The sequence below is a fragment of the Notechis scutatus genome, chromosome Z (genome assembly GCF_049901735.1).
Source record: "Notechis scutatus isolate UNSWTSFEM ecotype Mainland chromosome Z, rNotScu1.2, whole genome shotgun sequence".
NCBI classification, from domain to species: Eukaryota; Metazoa; Chordata; class Lepidosauria; order Squamata; family Elapidae; genus Notechis; species Notechis scutatus.
The window spans coordinates 26,532,806-26,553,892 of record NC_142025.1 but is presented as its reverse complement, the minus strand read 5'-3'; the positions used below and the strand labels follow the sequence as shown (position 1 = coordinate 26,553,892).

The 21,087-nt window shown below is 40.5% G+C and overlaps 1 protein-coding gene across 3 annotated transcripts in view; it reads left to right on the top strand.

Moving 5' to 3' along the window:
- UBE2E1 (ubiquitin conjugating enzyme E2 E1) overlaps positions 1-21,087 on the top strand; it is a 71,337-nt gene that overhangs the window by 36,797 nt on the left and 13,453 nt on the right. The gene's annotated exons all lie outside the window — the stretch shown is intronic.

Sequence of the window (21,087 nt, the reverse complement as noted above, 5' to 3'; positions counted from 1 at the left end):
TTGCTTCCTCAGGCACCCCTATGGAACCTGAGGATGTCTTGAGACCGGAGGACAAAAAAATCGGAACAAACTCTGAAGCGCACACACCAGGCCGCAGCTTGGGCGGTGAAAGCTTCCATTGTGGCCTCGTTTTTTATCAGGTCAGCCATACGCTGGTTACACCAGCTTCAGGACAGAGTTCCCAGCTCCGATGTCAAGTCCCACCAGGACCTCAACAAAATAATAGCTGCAGCTGAATTTACCGCTGATACCACTCTTAGTTCTGCCAAGTTCGCTTCAAAGGCAATGGCTTCTTCAGTGTCTGCCAGGTGCCTTTTCTGGATGCGCAACTGGCAGACTGACTCTAAACATAAGTGGAAGTTGGTGGCGGCCCCTTGCTCCGAAGAAAACCTCTTTGGAACAGCACTAGACCCATACCTGATTGAAACCCGTGACAAAAGAAAGGTGCTGTCAACTTCCACCAAGGGGGCAGACTTTTGACACACACCTTACCCCAGGCCTCAAAGCTTCTGACCTGACAACACCCCTCGGTTCAATCGCAATCCGCGTATCTTCCTTGTCAGGATCAACAGCAGTTTTCGGGTAAGCAGCCCTTTCGAGGAGGAGGAGGCCGTTCATTCAGGCGCTCTAAGTAACTGCATCCACTCCCCTCTCATCGGAGGTCTCTTGACCTTTTTTAAATCCAGATGGGAGGAATCAACAGACGCCTGGGTCATCAGGACTATATCAATGGGCCTTCACCTCGAATTTCTCTTCCCCCCTCCCCCTTTCTTTGTCAGCTATCCAACCTCTCGACACATCTAAACAGGCTCTGATGGACTTAGCTATCCATCACCTGATGGACATCAGGGCCACAGAGAGGGTTCTCTTGGATCAGCGAGGCTTCTACTCCCACATCTTTGTTATCTCGAAGGCCCCAGGGAGTGGTGGAGAGCGATCCTTGATCTCAAGCTCCTGAATAAATTCATCCCATACAGGCGTTTTAAGATGCAGACGCTACATTCTATTCTTCAGAGCGTCCGAGAGGGTGATCTCCTCTCTTCCATAGAGCTTTCACAGAGGCTTATCTCCATATCCCAATTTGGTCTCCCCATCGCCAATTCCTCCGCTTTTGTTATCACGGTGAACATTACCAATACTGGGCCCTACTGTTTGGCCTTTCATTGGCACCAAGAGTCTTTACTAAGGTCTTGGCAGCATTGGCAGCCCTCCTCCGAGCCTTACCTGTGAGGGTCCAATGCTACTTAGACGACATTCTGATTCAATCTACCTCCATCCAGGTGGCTGAACAAGATCTTTGGATCATGATGCAGGTTTTGCAGGAACATGGTTTCTCCATCAACCTGACCAAGAGCCATCTTCATCTGACAACTCGACTGTCGCACCTTGGGGTCATCATTGACACAATTTGCTGCGAGGTCTTCCTTTCCCAGGACCGACAGGACAGCATCAGAGAGCTGATTGACAGAATTTGACTGCGTCACTCTGTTCCACTCTCTCTCCTGTCTCAGTTGCTGGGGAAGGTGATCTCATGCATCGAAGTTGTGCCGTGGGCATGTCTACATGCACACACTCTGCAATGGTTCCTCCTCCCCTTCCAAAGGGTGGGGACCAGCCATTCCGCCCTCAGGGTACAGCTTTCTCCACAGGTGCTTCGATCCTTTCGATAGTGGCAATCCCAGTCCATGATGAAGGGTCACCCCTTTATGGTGATGGACAGAATTGTGGTGACTACTGATGTCAGCCTTCACAGCTGGGGAGCACATATCCAGGGCCGGATGGCCCAAGGGCACTGGCCTACTTTAGACAGGTCTCTTACCATCAACCTCCTGGAGCTCAGGGATATCTCACCCTGAGAAGCTTCTGGGACCTAGTGTCAGGGTCCCATGTGCTAGTCATGACACGAAGGCTCATGGCAACAGGCAAGGGGACCAGGTCCAGGGTTCTGATGTGGGAAGTGGAACGCCTGGGCAGATGGGTGAGAGGAACTTTCTGTCACTCAGGGCAGACCACATTTGCGGGGGTTGACAACTCCCAGGCAGACTGGTTGAGTTGAACTCAAATCGACACTCGGAGTGGCGACTTCATCCTCCCCTGTTTCTAGAGTTGTCCTGCATTTTCGGAACTCCAGTGGTGGACCTCTTCGCTACTCCCCAGAACACACAGGTAAATAGGTTTGTCTCCAGGTTTCCACCCAGGGAGCGGAGGGGACCAATGCCCTTTGGACCAAATGGCCTCCAGGTCTCTTCTACACCTTTTTCTCCCTTCCAATTATTCTGGCAGTCATTCGGAAGATGTTGGAGGAAAAGGTGGCTAATTCTGCTGGCCCCACATTGGCCCAGGAGACCCTGGTTTGCAGACCTGGTGAACCTGTCAGTTCAGAGGCCTTGGAAAATCCCGGCGGTGAGGATGTCTCTCAGTCAAGGAGTCCTTCTGCATCCAGAACCCCAATAGTACCAACTGACCGCATGGCAGTTGAGTGGAAAATGTTGAGGGAGGCCAACTTTTCAGATAGTGTAACATAATACAGGCTTCTCGTAAGCAGTCAACAATCCGACTTGATGATGCCACTTGGAAGAAATTCTGTGAGTGGTGCTCTGAGAGTGCCCAGGACCCCACTTCAGCATCTGTTCCGGAGGTACTAGTTTCTCCAGGATGGGCTGGACAAGGGCCTAGCGCCAAACACTCGCTGTAGGCAGGTGGCAGCCTTAGCTTCAGTTGTTTCATGGGACAAGTATACATCCCTCGTCTACCATCCCTCGGTCCTAGATTCCTGAAGGGAGCTTTGAATTTGCGGCCACCCATTGTATATAGGCATTGTTAGGAATGATAGTCACCTAACAGTTGGGGTGGCAATATATAAATCAGGATAGTTATTTAATACTATTGTATCTTTAAGAGAATGCTGTAATTGTGATTGGCTGAGGTTCCTCCAATGGCCATAAGATGGAGCCAGAAACCTGGTTTGTTCTCTCTCTCTTCTTACATTTCCCTATTGCCTTTTGCCTGATCGTCGTTCTGCTGGAATTGCTGTGAGTCTTGCAAACTGTTAGCAAACTCCGTTTACTGAACTTTGTTTATGATACTGGACTTCGTTTTTGGATTATCCCTGGATTGATTGTTTTGAATACTAACTGCTTTAACCATGTATGATTTGGACTGTTTGTTGGACTTTGTTTACCCATTTACTGGAAGTAAAACTCACATTTTACTATTCAGTGTATCTGTATGCTTGTTGTGTGTTATTCCTTACCACTCTCACTACGTTTCCCTGAGTGCAGTCATTCTCCTAACGGGGAATACTTTAACACTGGTTATGGGCCCAGTTCATACCAGACTCAGATAACTGAGAGTTAGTGTGAATACGCAGTACCGTATACAGACAGCTGTTTACTGTTTAATTGTGGGTTACTGTCCTGGTAAAGATGGCACAAGACCTGTCAACAAGTCTATCACTGATAACCCAGTTGGATGGAACAAACTATGTTTCCTGGTCTATGAAGTGCAGTCTACTTCTGAGTAGGGAAGGGTTATGGGCTGCAGTTCTGGACCCACCAGATGTAAATGCTTGGGATCCAAATAATGAGGACGATGCCAAAAAGTTAGCTGACTTTAAACGGAACAATGAATGAGCTCTTTGTATAATTGGACTAACGCTAAGTAACCAGCAGCTAGTCCATATTCATGGAGAAGAGTCTGCTGCTAGGTGTTGGGAGAATTTGAAGAGGATTTATGTTTTTGACAGTGTAGGTGCACACATACATCTTACACGTAAACTGTTTAGAGCACGTCTTCTGAAAGGTGGAGATATGTTAGCTCATTTGAACTTCATGAAAATAAATTTTCAAGAGATACATGAAAAGGAACTGATTTTTTCAGAGATGCATCAGGTTTACATCATTCTTTCCTCATTGGATGAAAGTTATGATGATTACGTATCTTCACTGGAAGTACTGACCAGAAATGAACTGACATTGACTGACATAACCGGATGATTGTTAGAAGAGGCAAGAAGAAGGCAGGATATAGACCAACAGAGAGAGAAACAACCACAAGAAGAGGATTTGTATTCAACTGCCTATACTGTTAGGAAATGTTTTTCTTGTGGGGCTAGGGGACATACAGCTAGATTCTGTAAGAAGGGAAAACAACAGAATACTGGTAATCACCAGAAGGCTAAGAAGAATGTTAATTTAGCTATGTCTAGCAATTCAACTGTAAATCATGATTTGTGGGTAGTTGATAGTGGAGCATCACAGTGCATTACTAGAAATAGAGAGAGGTTTGTAAAGATGTCTGCGAGTAAGCAACATGTATCATTGGCAAATGGATGGAAGATGAAAGCATCTGGTGAATATTGTATATTGTATACTGTATATTGTTCATGTATAAATGAGCATTTACCTATGTTATATGTACCTAAACTGCAATTTAATTTGTTATCAGTAAGGGCTTTAGTTAATCTTGGTTATGTAGTAACCTTTAGGGGAGATAACTGTATAATAGAGAAAGAGGGTAAAAGTGTTACTGCTACTTTAGAGAATGATTTATATGTTATACATGATGACCAGGTGCAGATGGCTAACTCGGTTTATAACAATGTTAAGCCACATAACAAATGTATACATTTACTGCATAGATGTCTGGGGCACATTAATTTCAAAATGCTGAAACACACTGTTAAATTATCAGAAGGGGTAAAATTAGAACCCTGTAACAAGTACTTAAACTGTAATGCGTGTAATCAGGAGAAAAGCAAGGTTACTCCAGCAAACAGACTGAATGGGTTTAAGACCAAAGACCCTTTAGAGGTTGTGTTTGCTGACATAATTGGTCCTAAGAAACCCAGTTTGGGAGGTGCCTGTTATGTTTTGAGTATAATGAACCATTACTCATGGTATGGTTTCTGCTATCTAATGAAAAAACAGAAATGTTCCAACAGTTCTTTAATTGGCTAAGATTTGCAGAAAGGAAAATGAAATGTAGGGTAATTACTTTAGTTACAGTTAACAGGACTGAGTATATTAATAATAGATACCAAACGATGTTGAAATTGGCTGGTATCGAGCATAAGCGTTCTGCAACTTACAGGCCACAACATAACTCATTTATAGAACGAAGAGGGCAAACCTTACAAGCCATGGCTTGCATTATGTTATCTGATTCAGATTTGCCTGAAACACTGGGTGAAGCTATAATGTGTAGCAACCATGCGTTAAACAATGTGGTGAACACAACAACTGGTGAATTGCCATTCACTCGTTGGCATGGCAGAAAACCAAATTTAAGTTTATCAAGGATTCAATCAGACAGCAAACAACTACGATGAGGTGTTTGCGCCTAGTCTGAAGGCTACTACATTAAGAGCAACATTAGTGTGGGCAGCTAAGGAGAAATACATTATAAATCATTTAGATGTAGAGACGGCGTATCTGCATGCACCGTTGCAACACACTATATATTTAAAGAAACCTTTAGGTATCAAAAATGATAATACAACTGATTGCTGGAGATTGAAAAAGAGCCTTTATGGTTTGAAGCAATCAGGATATGAGTGGAACCAGTGTATAGTTAAGGAATTAACTAAGATAGGTTTTGTAGCTGGCATGGCTGATCCATGTTTGTTGAAAAAGGAAAGTGATGGTGTAGTTTCATTGTTGCTATTTACTGATGACATAGCATTAATCACCAAAACTGAGCAAGAAGCTACTGAAATAATTTCACTGTTAGAAAAGAAATTTAAGTTAAATTTAATTTAAATTTAAGATAAAACAGTTAGGTGAAATCTCACAGGCAGGTAAAATTAACCAATTACTAAAGAATTTTAAAATGGAACTTTGTAAGCCGGCTAAAACACTCATCCTTGATTGGTAGCTTATCTTATCTCAGTAATTGGTCAAGGCCAGATATAGCATACTGTGTTAACCAATTAGCTAGGTTTAATGCTGAGCCAACTGAAAGGCACTGGCAAGCTGCTAAGCGTGTGTTGAGATATCTGAAACGAACAATGTATTATGCATTGTATTTGGAGCCTAAGGATGAACTAAGTTTAACTGCATATGCCGGTGCAAGTTTCGCTACAGACATAAATATAAATCTACATCAGGTACTGTAGTATTATTAGGAAAGGTGTTGATTGGATGGAGGTCTGTTCGACAGAAACATCTAAGTTTGTCAACAATGGAGGCTGAATTCTCATGTTTGTCTTTATTATGTCCAGATTTAGTTTGTTATAAGCAACCATTGATTGATATGGGAATTTATGAAGACAACCAGTCAGCAATACAGATGGCTTCCAATCTTGCTGTAAAGACAAGATCAAAACACACAGATTGTGTGAGACAATGTGTGCAAAATAAAATGATTAAATTGGAGTACTGCATGTCAGAGAATAACATTGCAGATCATTTTACAAAAGCCCAAGGCTCTGTAAAGCATAAGGCTTGCTGTGAAGAATATAGACTTAAACTGTAAGGTGTTATATATTGTCCTACCCAACAGGGAGAATGTTAGGAATTGATAGTCACCTAACAGTTGGGTTGGAAATATATAAACCAGGATAGACATTTAATACTGTCTCTTTAAGGAAATGCTAAAATTGTAATTGGGTGTGGTTCCTCAAACGGCCATAAGATGGAGCCAGAAACCTGGGTAGTTCTATTGTTAGTTGCTAGTTGTTTTGATGTTCGATGTTCTTGGTTCCTGCATTTTTCCCTATTGACTGTTGCTGATCGTCATACTTCTTGGATTGCTGTAAGTCTGTTACTGAACTGTTTATGATACTGGACTTTGTTATTTGGATTATCCCTGGATTGAATACTGACTGCTTTAACCGTGTATGACTTGGACTGTTTGTTGGACTTTGCTTAACTGTTTACTGGAAGTAAAACCTATATTTTACTATTCAGTGTATCTGTGTGCTGGTTGTGTGTTATTCAACATCACTCTCACTACTCTCCCTGTGTGCACTCATTCTCCTAATGGGGAATTACCTCAACATAGCAGACAAAATACATCAGAGGAGGGGAGAGAAACTCGAGGCGAAGGCCAGATGATACCGTCCTGAAAACCCAGGTGTCCGTTGTTGATTCCTTCCATCTGGATGCAAAAAAGGTCAAGCGACCTCTGATGGGAGGGGAGGGGATGCAGTTACTTAGAGGTCATTGAATGAATAACCTCCTCCTCCTTGAAAGGGCCACTTACCAGAGAAATGTTGTCTGGCTGCATGGTCCTGGTGTTGTTCCTGGCAAGGCAAGGGAACTGAGGGTTGGCTTCCACACAGAAGATGGGAGGCCTGGAGTATGGCATCTGTAGAAATTCCGACCTTTTGTTGGTTGATGACAGCATCTTCTTTTTATCCCTGGTCTCAACCAGGTATGGTTCCAAGGCTGTTCCAAAAAGGTTCTCCCCAGAATATGGGGCAGCTGCCAACTTCCACTTGTGCTGAGAGTCAGTCTGCCAGTTGTGCATCCAGAGAAGTCGTCTTGCAGACACAGAGGAGGCCATTGCCTTTGACATGAATCTGGCAGAGCATAGGGTAGCGTTGGCTCTGAATTAAATTATTTTGTTTAGGTCTTGTTGGGCCCTGGTGTCGGTGCTGGGTAGCCGGTCTTGAAGTTGGTGTAACCAACGTATTGCTGGCTTCTTAAAGAATGAGGCCGCGGTGGAGGCCTTCACCGCCCAGGGTGTGGCCTGGTGCGTGCGTTTCAGAGTTTGCTCTGATTTTTAGTCCTCAGGCCTCAAGACATCTTCCGGTTCCGTGGGAGTTCCAAAGGTGGCTACCACTGGAGGATCTACAGCTGGCACTGCTAGGGCGTTGGCCATGGAGGGTCCCACATTGAAGAATCTTTTGTCTTGTGATGAGGGGTGGGGCCCCAAGAGGGGAGTAGCGCATTGATCCCTCACCAAGTCCAAGAATAATAATGGTGAGGGGAGAACCTCATTTAGTACTACGGGCTTGGAAAATAATTAGTCCCCCTGAGCTGTGAGGCCCACCTGTGGTTCCCGTGCCACTTCCTCTGGGCTTAGTTGTGCAGTAACTAAGGCCATGTGGAATAGAGGCCTAAATAAGGAAGGTTTGAAGACAGCTGCTGCTGTGGGCTGCTCCAGCCTACTCTCCTCTTCATCTGAGATATAGGGGTCCCTGAGTTCCCCTCCTCTGACATAGAAGATCTGCTATGCTCTAAGGGCTATGAGGAACCTCTGTCTTCCTGTCCTCCCCAGTTAGGAAATCCAGGGGTTTGGAAATCTCCCTGTGAAGAAGAGTGTTTCCCTGATAGAAGGTGGAGAGGATGCTAGGGACCTCCCCCTGCTGGCCGGAAGAGCTGTTGGAACCCCTCAGCGATGCCCTGCCTGACTGCCACAGAGACCACAGATTGTATATCTTGGGGCCTGTTGTCTGGGGGAGGGGCCATGGAGTAGAGCCCAGCCGCAGTTGGAGTAAAAGAGTCCTCCACCCTGGGCCTGTAGCCCCCTTGGGGCAAGAATCCCTGAGGATTATGAATTCCAGTATCCCAATTTGCAGGCCTGAAGCAAGGCCCAAACCTGCTGAGGTCTTGGGGAAGGGAGGCCTCATCATCCTCTCAGAGGATATGCCTGAAGGTGGCTTGCTAAACTACCTTCTGACTCCACTGCTCCGGAAACCTGATCAGTATAGGTCTGAGAGTCTCCTGACTGAGAGAGGCCCTGTTCCTTTAATTGCTGGAAAATTTTGGCAAACTGTTTTTCTAGTGCAGCGTGCCTCCGCCTTTCAGCTCTAAGTTCTGACTTTGAAGTTTTCTTGGGAGCAAGGGCCTTGGCCCTGATCTTCACTGCTGCCACCCTATTGGCTGAAAGGACTCTTGCATGCCTTCTCTTGAGAGGCTTTCCTGACACTTCGGCTCCCTGGGTCACCTGCATGCCGGATGGTCCTGGCTGGATCCAGTCATTCTCCATTTCTCTAGAAAGAACACCAAAGGTGCTGTCAGCTCCTCCACAGGGTGTCTTCCGAGATGGAGGCTAGACAGAAGGGATCACTGCTTTGAGGCCCAATCAAAATGGCACAAGATAACTGTACAAGGGAACTTAATCTGAACCAGATGGAAGCAAACAGTGACCTTCACAGTCTCTCTCTGTCTCTTGGTGATGTGGTTTACTTAGTGACCACTTCACTTGGTGACTATTTCACTGAAACCAATGCAATCAATAAATGAGGAGTACCTGTAATTTATTGTGCACAGTAGGTACATTTACTAGTAGAGATTGTATGTTCATACCGTTTATTATGCAGTTGATTTACGTACACAGGTTTTTATTACCTTTTCATTTAAACTTTATATTTATTGGCTGTTTGGTTTTTTATTAATATAACATTTTTTGAAATGTTTATTTTTTCATTTATTAGTATTTTTTAAAATATTTCTACTCCAAATATAATCCTGGATTCAGTGCTTCAAAACGTAATTATGCATGCCATGTCTAATTTGATGGTAGATTCCGACTCCTGTCATTTTGATTTTGAAAGGAAACTATTGTACTGCATTTTAGTCAAGCAACTGATATCCTATAAACCTCAAAGTTTCTATTTCTTCTGCTTCTCTTATCAGAGATTTTAAATGCCATTACCTGCACTCATTACTTCTGTACAATCTCAGTATAATTATATTTTGTACTATTTTTGTGAGTGCATTATATATGGGTGTGAGAGATTTTTTTTCTCCTGATGGGATTTTGCGGAATACATGATTAACTGTATGCAGAAAGTTCAATAAGCAATTGCTATATAAAATTTGATTCTGATGCAATAAAATCATCCAGATGAGTGACCATATCACAGAATCCACACCAGCCACATTTTAAAATTTCAGTTGCTGTCACCTCCTCTGTGTTGCTTTAAGGCATTTTCCCTGTGGCCAATTCATCAATTTAACTTAATCTTGACAATAAAGAACAAGAGCAATATGAATTGAAAATGGCAAAATGTTGTTCAATTCCATGTTTCATTTTACACTTGATTGATTGGTTTATTTCTTATCTGCTGCTAAAGTACAGCATTTTTAGAGGTTTGGGGCTGTTTTTTGTATTTTCTGAAGGTTTAAGGGCTATTCTGCATGTGTGTTTGTTTTTGTAGAGGATGAAATTAAGATGTTGCTACAATTTACTTAACCCAAAAGTAGTCATGAAGAAAACATTGTTTATCACTTTTTTTTAGCAACACATTGTAATATAAGTGATCTTGAGTCCTACATGACCCTACATTGATTTGCCAGTTTCTTTTCTTATAATTAAGTTTGAATTGTTTGACTACTAAAACAAAATATACTAAAAAGCTCATATATTTACTCAGTTCAAATATAAGAAATGCTACTGATGAATAAGAATCCTTTTCCTATTTCCAGTCTGTCAAAGGATTGTTAACTTGCATTGTTGAAATCTTCCAAGTTACAATCTCTACATACATTATCTGATAACTTTCAAGAAGTATATGCTATTTAACTCAATATGTATATTTATATGTGGATATGTATGTGTGTGCGTGCGCGCATGCACACACACACACACACACACACACACGTTTTCTTAAGTTTTCGTGGTTATTTACCGTATTTGCCGGCGTATAAGACGACTTTTTTGCCCTGAAAAACATGCCTCCAATTGGGGGGGTCGCCTTATACGCCGGGTCGTCTTATACGCCGGCAAATAGTAATTGGGAAGCACTGCGGCTGCCGCGGCTGAGGCACTTTTGCGCACCATGGAAACGAATCCCGTGAAGCCGAAAGGAGCAGCCAGCCTTCTCCCAGCTCCCAAGGAAACGAGGCTCGCACCGCCCGAGCTCCGCTGAGGTATCCGGCTGGGGCTGTCAGGAGTTGTTACCGCTGGTGCGGCTCCGCGCAGCTCCAGTCCCGCGTTGCCTCGGGAAGGAAAGGCAAAACCAGGAGCCGCTGCTGCCATTGCAAAGCGCCTCCGCGGCTCTTCCTTTTTGCCTTTCCCTTCCCGAGGCAACGCGGGACTGGAGCCGCGCGGAGCTGCGCCAGCGGTAACAACTCCTGACAGCCCCAGCTGGATACCTCAGCGGAGCCCGGGCGGTGCGAGCCTCGTTTCCTTGGGAGCTGGGAGAAGGCTGGCTGCTCCTTCGGCTTCACGGGATTCGTTTCCACGGTAGACAAAAGTGCCTCAAAAAAAAAAAAAAAAAAGTGCAAAAGTGGAAGGCGTGCGGAAGAGGGGGCGAGTATATAACAAACTATATTTTGAGTGGAAATGTTGGGGGGTCGTCTTATACGCCGGGTCGTCTTATACGCCGGCATATACAGTATATGTATGGTATTCAGCTTTGTTCGGGCATTTTCAGCCATCAAGACAAAAAAACCGCTACAAAACAGACAGAAGATATTACAAACATCAATCAAACAGAACCCAGCAAACTCCAAGACCAATAAACACAGATTAAGACTCCCAACCAATCAGGATGAAGAAAAAAACATTCTAACAAAGCACGAGGCTAGCACCAAATTTAAAACAGAGTAGAGGTTTATTGAATAGTCATAAGACCTTATCAGTAACATAACATAAATATATAACAAGACAAAATACAGATAAGTTAGATATATAAGAATACAGTAATAAAAACATATGTGGAAAACCAGGGAGTCAAAAATCGGATAATAGATCACCCTTGCAGGATACACCAATTTGTTCAATATATTGGGTTCTTAGGACCGCTGCCTTGATTATAAACTTAGCAGTCCTACGGACGATGTGTACATTAGAGGCCCGGAGGAAATATAACAATCTGTGGTTTGATTCCCAATGAGCTGTTCTTTCCAATAGAAATGATAAATATTTAAACCTAATGGGGGCATATATTTGGCAGTTGAACAAGATGTGGGAAATATCTTCAATGGCAGATGAACCACATAAGCAGGTTCTCTCATAGTATGGTACATGGTGGAAGCGCCCATGTCTGGACATGGAATCCAGTAACTCAAATCTGGCTCTGGTATAGGCTCTTCTCTGTAATTGTAGCATACCCATTGAAAGGTATTTTTCAGGTTGGAAGATGTTTTTATTCTTAGCCAACCATCTTATAGATCTGTTTTTTGCTAATAATTCCATGTCAGTCTGGGCACTAATATCCAAGACTCTCTGTTAAAAAATTTCCCTTGCCTGGGAAACCCTTGTCAAAAAATATTGGGTAGAAAACCCATGTCTTAAGATGGCTCTGTGGAGTTGACTGCCCCAGGAGTTAAATTGGAACTTATTTAACTGTTCAGTTAGGCATAGTTTGGGAAGTCTATCCGAATCCATTGATTGTATCTTTAGCCAGTATGTAAATGTTTTAATTATTAAGTGGCTATGTAAGGAGTGGATACCCAATTCCGCTCTGACTGCTGAAGCAGAAGTGTTCTTATCAGTCCCCAATAAGTGTCTTAAAAAGCGGGTCTGTGTTTGTTCAGGTGGAGAGGCTTTATTTAAACCCCACAGTTCTGCACCATATGTCAGCATTGGAACTATTTTTGCCCTAAATACTTTCAACATAGGGGTCAAAGTGCCTGGGTAATTATGGTTAAATAATTTATATAATCTTTTGGTGCTTATCTCAGCTCTTAATGCACTACTTTTAAAGTGATTAAACTAAGATCCTGTATTAGTAAAAACTACTCCTAAGTAGGTGTAAGAATTTACTTGTTCGATTGACTCCCCATTAATCTGCCAATTATATTTCCTACTTTTTGTGCTGAAAACCAACACTTTGGATTTGCTTTTATTAATATTTAAGAAATTCAAAGTACAATAGGTTATATATATATACAATAGCTTATGCAACAGTCTCCTCAGGCCTATTTGTGAATGAGCCATTAATACCATGTCATCGGCATATAAAAGGGTATTAATAAATTTATCAAGAATCTTTGGCATATGCAAATCTACTGCATGCAGGTTTCCTGGTAAATCATTGACATAGAGATTGAAAAGCATTGGGGCTAAAATGCAGCCCTGTCTTACACCAATATTGGTAGGTATGCTCTTAGACAGGGCTCCATTTATGCCAGTACGGATTTTCACATAGGTGTTTGAGTAAAGGGCCCTAACCAGAAAAAGGAATCTGGGCTCCATGTTCAGGTCCGCCAGTTTCCTCCACAAGATATTTCTGTTTAATGAATCAAAAGCCGCACTTAGATCAATAAATGCAGTGAATAATTTCTTACCCATTTTTAAATACCTTGTTACCAAATGATATAATGTGAAACAATTATCTATGGTAGATCGCTCTGGTCTAAAGCCTGCTTGTTCCTCCACCAAAAGATTATTCTCTATAACCCAGATTTCAATTTTGCTCAACAAATGCAACAATTTTAGCAACAATTCCAATTAGGCTTATTGGTCTGTAATTATTTGGATTGCCTCTGTCTCCTTTTTTATGTAAGGGAACAATAATGGCCACTTCCCAGCCCACAGGTATGTGGCCAGTATTGTTTATAAAGGTAAATAGCCCTGCTAACAAAGGCGCCTACCAGTCCATATAAGTCTTAAATAATTCCGGGGGCAAAAAATCTTCACCAGGTGCCTTATTAGCTTTTAATGATCGAATAATGGATTTAATTTCTGAAACAGAAACAAGGGGCCAGATAGGGAGATTTTCTAAAGTTAATAAATCATTGCTTTGGGTATGCATAGAGTCCTGATTGGGTTTAAAAAGAAGATTAGAATAAAAATTCTCCCAGGTTGAAGCAGGAATGGGGATATCAAAATAAAATTTACATCCCTTCAATATACCTGAGACAGCATTCCAAAAGAAAGCTGAATTTGACCCTTTTGCCCAAATTTCTAAGTCCGACCATAATTTAGTTCTAAAGGAAGCCTTCTTTGATGCTATCAATTTCTTATAATCACGCCTAATTTTCAACATGTTGCTATAGTTTTTTGAGGTGGGACATCGCTGAACCCTACGCATTGCAGCTCTCAAATATTTTCTACTGTGCAAACAGTCAGAATCAAACCAGCTAACTCCAACTTGTTGGCGGTTTCTTATCGAAAGCTTGACAGTAAATTTCTTCAATGAATGACATAGATCGTCATAATGTGCCATAATATTATCTGAGCCTGAAGATGAATGAGAAATTAAGCTTCTCCAGATCTGAGGTTGTGCAGAATCAAAAAAAATAGATAATGCCGCAGTATCAACTTTGGCCCGTTTGACTTTTCTATCCTGTCTCACTTCCAGGTTTGCAAAAAAACTTTTGCCACAAGATGATTTTCTCCGTATATCTGAACTGCCTTGAAATAAAACTGAAATTGGTTGGTGATCACTACCTTCCCTCATGTGGACTTGTATATCTGCAAACCTCTCAAGCTTATCTCTTGATACACATATATAATCTAGAACGCCACTGGAGTTACTTGAGTGATAAGTAAAAGGATATATAAAACCATAGTCCTTACCTCCTATAATATAGAGATTACAGTTATAAATCATAGAAACCAATTGTGTACCTGCAATATTTCTTTTGTAATCACTAGAATGCCAGGGAGGAATAGATAGTAAATAATCCTCAGGAATAACACCAGAATAAACAAAGTTATGTAAAGATACCCCTACCCTGGCATTAAAATCTCCTGCCAAAACTATAGTAACATTAGGATATTGGACATTTAATTTTATAACTGTCTCTTCCAAATTTGCCCAGATATTAAGTGTATAATAAGGGGAGGAGCGAGGAGGGATATATATATATATTCAGCAATATCAATCCTAATGTACCATAGAAGAACTTGACAATTAAATGAGAAGCAGAAGCATCACCAAAACCGAGCTTCTGGGCTTGCCAGCCCAACTCTGCTTTGGTTAAAATTGACAAGCCTCCAGAGGCCCTTCCTTTAGTCTTAGATTTAACTGCAGGAATAGACCTCGAATCAAAGCCAGGCAGATGGATCTGTTCTTCATCCGTGGTCAGCCAGGTCTCCTGAAGGGCTATAAGATCAAAGTTTATCAGGAAATCCTCCAAGTCACCATCCATGGCTCAGGCTTTCCAGCCAGCAATATTCCAGGACAATAGGTGAAAATAATCTACTTGCTTGTCATTTGTCATTATAGGGAGGGAATTAATGTGAGCATTGGGAGGGATGCTAACATTTTCCAGTCATTCCACAGGAGTAATATTATCCAAGATTCCCTCAGAGTCAAAAAAAAAGATGCACTGGTTTGTTAGGTGTTTGCCTTCACTACTGCCAAATTGGTAAACAGACTCCAAATGCTTCTGAGGACCAACAACCTGTTGCAAAGGTATCATTGTAGGTTGGCCCGGTGGGATAGTGTCCGAGACCAAAGGGAGTAGCAACGAGCAGGTGGGAACCTCCTTATGATGCAGTTCAATACCTACTCCAAGGTCATCTTCTATTTGTTGTTCTATTTGTTGTTCCACAGTAATTGAGCAACTACTTCTTTCTTCTCGCCTGTACACCTCTTTTACAGAGTTATTATTTGCAGCATCTATATGAAGAGGAATTTCATCAGAATTCTCAGAAAGAGCATTAATAACATCTGCAACCGGAATAGCAAATTCTATGGAAGGTTTTGCAGCTTTATGTGTGACTTTTAAAAGATCCTTCAGGTCGTCTAATCTTTTAATGATGCCCACTTGTTCTAGCTCTGGCAAAGTGCAAAAAGAATTAATCAGGCTTGACTCCAGTATCTCAGTACGCTGCTGGATAGGAGGTTGATTTTTCAAGTTGCCACTTCTCAAGGGTGCGGGAGAGATAACATCCTTAGAGTTAACAGCTTTAAAATAGTTGCAATTAGGCTTGCAGAAAGCAGTGTTCTTCTTGCCAATATGAGTTATTAAAGGACTAATACCTTCCTTAGTAAACACGCGAGTAGGAAAAATTCCAAATTCACTAAGGAAGGAATTCATTTTAAACAGCATACTGGCTATAGTGGGTTGTTTTAAAAGTCAACAAAATACATTTAAAAGCCCCTCTGGAGAGAAGCCATTCCACCCTCTGCAAATCCACCAGCTGCCTTTCACAGCGAAGAAGCTGGCTAAGGGAAAGAATAACCACATTTCTAAATCCCCACTTCCCTTTATTCGTTTGGTTATTTAAAATTTGTAAGGTAATCTGATGCCGCTGTAGATAACAGTTAAAACTTGTGTGCCTTTTATCCGAGACTTCTTGGGAGAGAGAACCTTGCTTAGCATGCACCTCTAGGTGTGGGAGTAGATCACATGACAAGTTTTTTATACTTTTAGTGAAACCCAAGTTAGCGTCCATCTTTGGATCAGCAAACTTAACAGTTGACTCTTTTAATGAGTCCACTTTATTGTTGACCTCAGTTAAAAGCTCAAAAGTAGTCAGCACTGTCTGTGCCGTCAGCATGCATTGTCTAGATATAAAATCAAAAAAGTTTTTATTTTGTAATTCCCCATACTCTTGTTGCAACAAACCCTCAGCGGCAACACCGACAGCTGATGTTTGAAAGAGGGAAGACTCCCCTGATAAAGAAGCAGAAATGTCCGGAGGATGTGAGCTCTCTACCTCAGCTTTTAAGTCCCATTCCAGTGGATCGTATCTGTTAGAAAGGCTAATAAGTGAGGATGATAATTTATTACTTACGACCATTGACTGAATATCATTTAAAAAGTCATCCATTTTAAGTTGTTTGGTAGGGTTGCATACGGACTGTGTAGCTGAAAGAGGACGCTCCCTCTTCTTCCGTTTCCCGTTGCTCATGGTGGGCCTGTCCTCCCCTCTTGAATGAATCAATGCTAAAATCCTTGTTCAGCAGCAGTGTCTGTAGTCATCTGCCCTGTCTCTCCCTTTTCAACTCTCCTCAAAATTTAAAACAGACACGGCTGCAAAAGCCTGATACACAGATGAACCCAATACACAAGCCTGATGGCAGATGAGATTCTGCCGAAATGTCACTACAACTTTAAAAGCACAACTATAATGACGTGAGAAAATACCCGAACAAAGCTGAATACATAGATATATATATGTATGTATGTATGTATGTATGTATGTATACATATGTATACATATATATATATATATATGCATATATATATATATACACACACACACACTTTATTTTACTATAATTAACACCTTTAGAGTTTTCTCTAACATATCTATATATGTAACAGCTTAATAATAATATGGAAGTATATTTAAATTAATTATTAAGAGTGACATTCTAAATTTGTCATTTCCCAGCCTTGCCATTTGTCTAGAATTTAGATAATTGATACAGACTTCTTAAAAATAAGTTGCTTAAATATCAGTTGAGAGTGGTGGAGCTAAGAAATAATAATGCATACTCTAACAACATATTAAAGTTGGGAAGTTGAGAAACTTCATCTACCCTGTCCTCTGTGTTCAGCACTATTGGAAGAGAGGAAAGGTTTTGAGTAATTACTACATAGTTGATAATTGCATGAAAATTGCAGGCAGAATATATGTATATTGTAAAACTTTACTAATTGGGTCTTTGTTATTCATTGCTGTGTTTCTGATACTAATTGAATTCTTAATTTATTTTTAATTGAAACCTAATGATGTTAACAACACATTTCCGTTATTTTCCAGTATTATTTTATGTACATGCTTTTAATTTTTTGCAGTGCTATTGTGTACAGTTGATAGGAAAGCTAAAATCATTACCAAAGAGATTGGTGTTTTAACAAAGTATTTTAATGTGTTTCATATCGATAGTAAACTTCTCCTTATGATAAGGAATGATCTGAGACATCCATTAAAGCAATTAAGAAACCAGTAAACATATGATGGATCTATGTGCCATCATATGTTCAGTTGTATCAGTTTCTAGGCTGCTTTTGGTTTGGTGTTTCTTTTTTTCATTGTGTTGTAAACCTGTACATTACCTTTTAATGGCCACAACAATATTAGTTTTGAGTAATATAATTAGCACACACTACGAATTCTATTTTGGATACAGAAGAGGCAGCATGTTTCAGTAATAGTTAGCAATATGTTTTTTAAAGAAAAAATGAAAAATTGATGCAGAGAAATTTGTGATTAAGAATAATTAACCTTTTTTTACTACTACTTCATTTTTTTTACTATGAATCCCAATTGACAATTCTAGCTGGCACACTCTAATTCTAAATTGCTTTTTCAGAATTCCGTTATAGGAGAGCTTTCTAACTTGAAGTAATAATAGTATTTTAGCAGTATAGTAATCCCATTTAGACAATTCCTTAGACTCAGACCTGAGGATGTTCAATAGAGCTATTTCTCTGTCAATTTGCAGGTTAGCTGCAGTGTTGTCTGTCTGAACAGATCATGTAAATCAAATAATATTGCAATAATATTTCCAAAACATCACTGAGTAAAGCATTTAAAAAGTAAATATATAGCCATTTGCTGATTGGAACAATTAGTAGTATGAGAAGTAAAAAACTTCTTAAATTGCTGTATTCCAAGGTTAATTTCATTGAAATTTTGATAATATACTTTTGCGGGAAATTTTTCTTTTGCAAAAGTATATTAACTAATATATTGTCCCAACTTTATTCATAACATTTGCTATGGTTACCCTCTCTCTTTCCCACTCCCACTCTCATTACTTTTTCTTTTTTGCTAAGTAAGTTTTAGATTTAATTGCTGTCTGGATGAAATTTTATATGTTAGCTTGTTACATCATGAAATGCAATTATAAATAATTTTAATATTAATTGGCTTTTGTCTTTTTGTTGCAATTATGTGCCCATCTGGGAGAAAATTCATACTACATCTTTTATAACCTAATTCTGAGAAAAGATTTCCGCTAATTATGTATCTTAAAATCTAAAGTAGTAATTTTGCATCTTATACACTAGTAAAGAAGGCTTCTGTTTCCAGTGTGATGTATACATAGTTCAAGCAAAGTTACTGAGGCAAATTGTCCTCAGTACCATGCTATGTTCCAATTTTGAAGATGTTTCTTCCCCCTCTCCCCCATAATTAATATTGATGTATTTTTCCCTATTGAGTCAAACTTAAGATTCTTTTTCTTGTAGTTTCACAAATAAATGTAATTATTTCCAGTTTCATGATTCATTTGAAAATATCATGTTCTATTACTGTTGACTTTCACTGATAAAGTTTAGAATATAATAGAACAGAAAATGCATTACCAAATGCTAATTTATATATAGGACCCACCTTTATATAGGAGCAAGGGATTAATGCTGAACATGGTCCTCAGTTTTTTCTTTTTTATTATTTTAATGGAATGAGTCTTTATTTTGTTATGTTTATTTTGTTCACTGCCCAGAGTTACACTGACAGCTATATAAACTTTATAAATATTTAACAGATAACAGATAACCAGAGTTGGAAGGGACCTTGTAGGTCATCTAGTCCAACCCCCCACCCAAGCGGGAGACCCTACACCATTTCTGACAAATGGCAGTCCAATCTCTTCTTGAAAGTCTCAAGTGATGGCGCTCCCACAACTTCCGAGGGCAAGGTGTTCCATTGGTTGATTGTTCTCACTGTCAGAAAGTTTCTCCTTATTTCCAGGTTAAATCTTTTCTTGTTCAGTTTCCATCCATTATTTCTTGCCTGGCCTACAGGTGCTTTAGAAAATAGCTTGACCCCTTCCTCTCTATGGCAGCCCCTCAAATATTGGAAGACTGCTATCATGTCTCCCCTGGTCCTTCTCTTTACTAGACTAGCCAAACCCAGTACCTGTAACCATTCTTTGTATGTTTTAGTCTCCAGTCCCCTAATCATCCTGGTTGCTTTTCTCTCTACTTTTTCTAGAGTCTCAACATCTTTTTTTATAATGTGGTGAACAAAACTGGATTCAGTACTCTAGGTGTGGTCTTACTAAGGCTTTATAGAGTGGTATTAATACCTCCCTTGATCTTGATTGTATCCCTCTGTAATACAATTTAGGATTGCATTAGCTTTTTTGGCTGCTGCTGCACACTGCTGGCTCACATTTAACTGGTTGTCCACTAAGACTCCAAGATCCCTTTCACAGTTACTGCTGTTGAGCCTGGTTTCACCCAGTCTATATGTGTGCTTTTGGTTTTTCTTGCCTAAGTGTAGGACTTTACTTTTCTCTACACTGAATTTCATTTTGTTAGATACGGCCTAGTGTTCTAGTCTGTCAAGATCCATCTAGATCTTGAGCCTATCTTCTTGGGTGTTAGCTATTCCTGCCAGCTTAGTATCATCTGCAAATTTGGTAAGTTCCCCTTCTATTCCCTCATCTAAGTCATTAATGAAGATATTGAAGAGTACTGGGCCTAAGACGGAACCTTGTGGCACCCCACTACTTACTTCCCTCCATGTAGACTTAGACCCATTAAGGCTACTCGTTGAGTATGGTTTATCAGCCAGTTGCAAGTCCATCTAATGGTGGTGCTATCTGTTCCACTTTTTTCTAACTTACTAAGAAGTAGGTTGTGGTCTACTTTGTCATGCCTTGTTGAAATCTAAATATATTATGTCCACAGTATTTTGCTGGTCTACTAATTTAGTAACTTTGTTGAAGAATGAAATAAGATTGGTTTGGCATGATCTGTTTTTAACAAACCAGTGCTGACTGCTAGTTATTACTTTACTTGTTTCTAGATGTTGGCAGATCTGGTTTTTTATCTTTTCCAGTATCTTCCCAGGTATTGATGTTGATTGGTCTATAGTATCCTGGGTCTGTTGTTTTTTCCTTTTTTTGAATATGGGAACCACATTTGCTCTTTTCTGGTGGTTCCCCGGTGCTCCAGGATTTTTGAAAGATATGGTGCAGTGGTTCTGAGATGACCTCTGCCAGCTCCTTTAAAACTTTGGGATGTAATCCATCAGGCCCCAGTGATTTGTGTTCATCAAGATCAAACAGATGTTCTCTTACTATTTTTTTGCTTATTTTAACTTTTATTTCTGGCCTGTCTTTTACAGTTATGTTTTTGGTGGGTTGAGCTATAATTTCTTTTTGCGTGAAGACCGATGCAAAGAATGAGTTAAGCAGTTCTGCTTTCTCTCTGTTGCCTGTTACTTCCTTGCTGTCTTCTCTCTATAGTGGACCGACTATTTCCTTGATTTTTTTCTTGTTATTTATATGTTGGAAGAAACTTTTTTTTATTATCTTTGACTTTTGTTGCA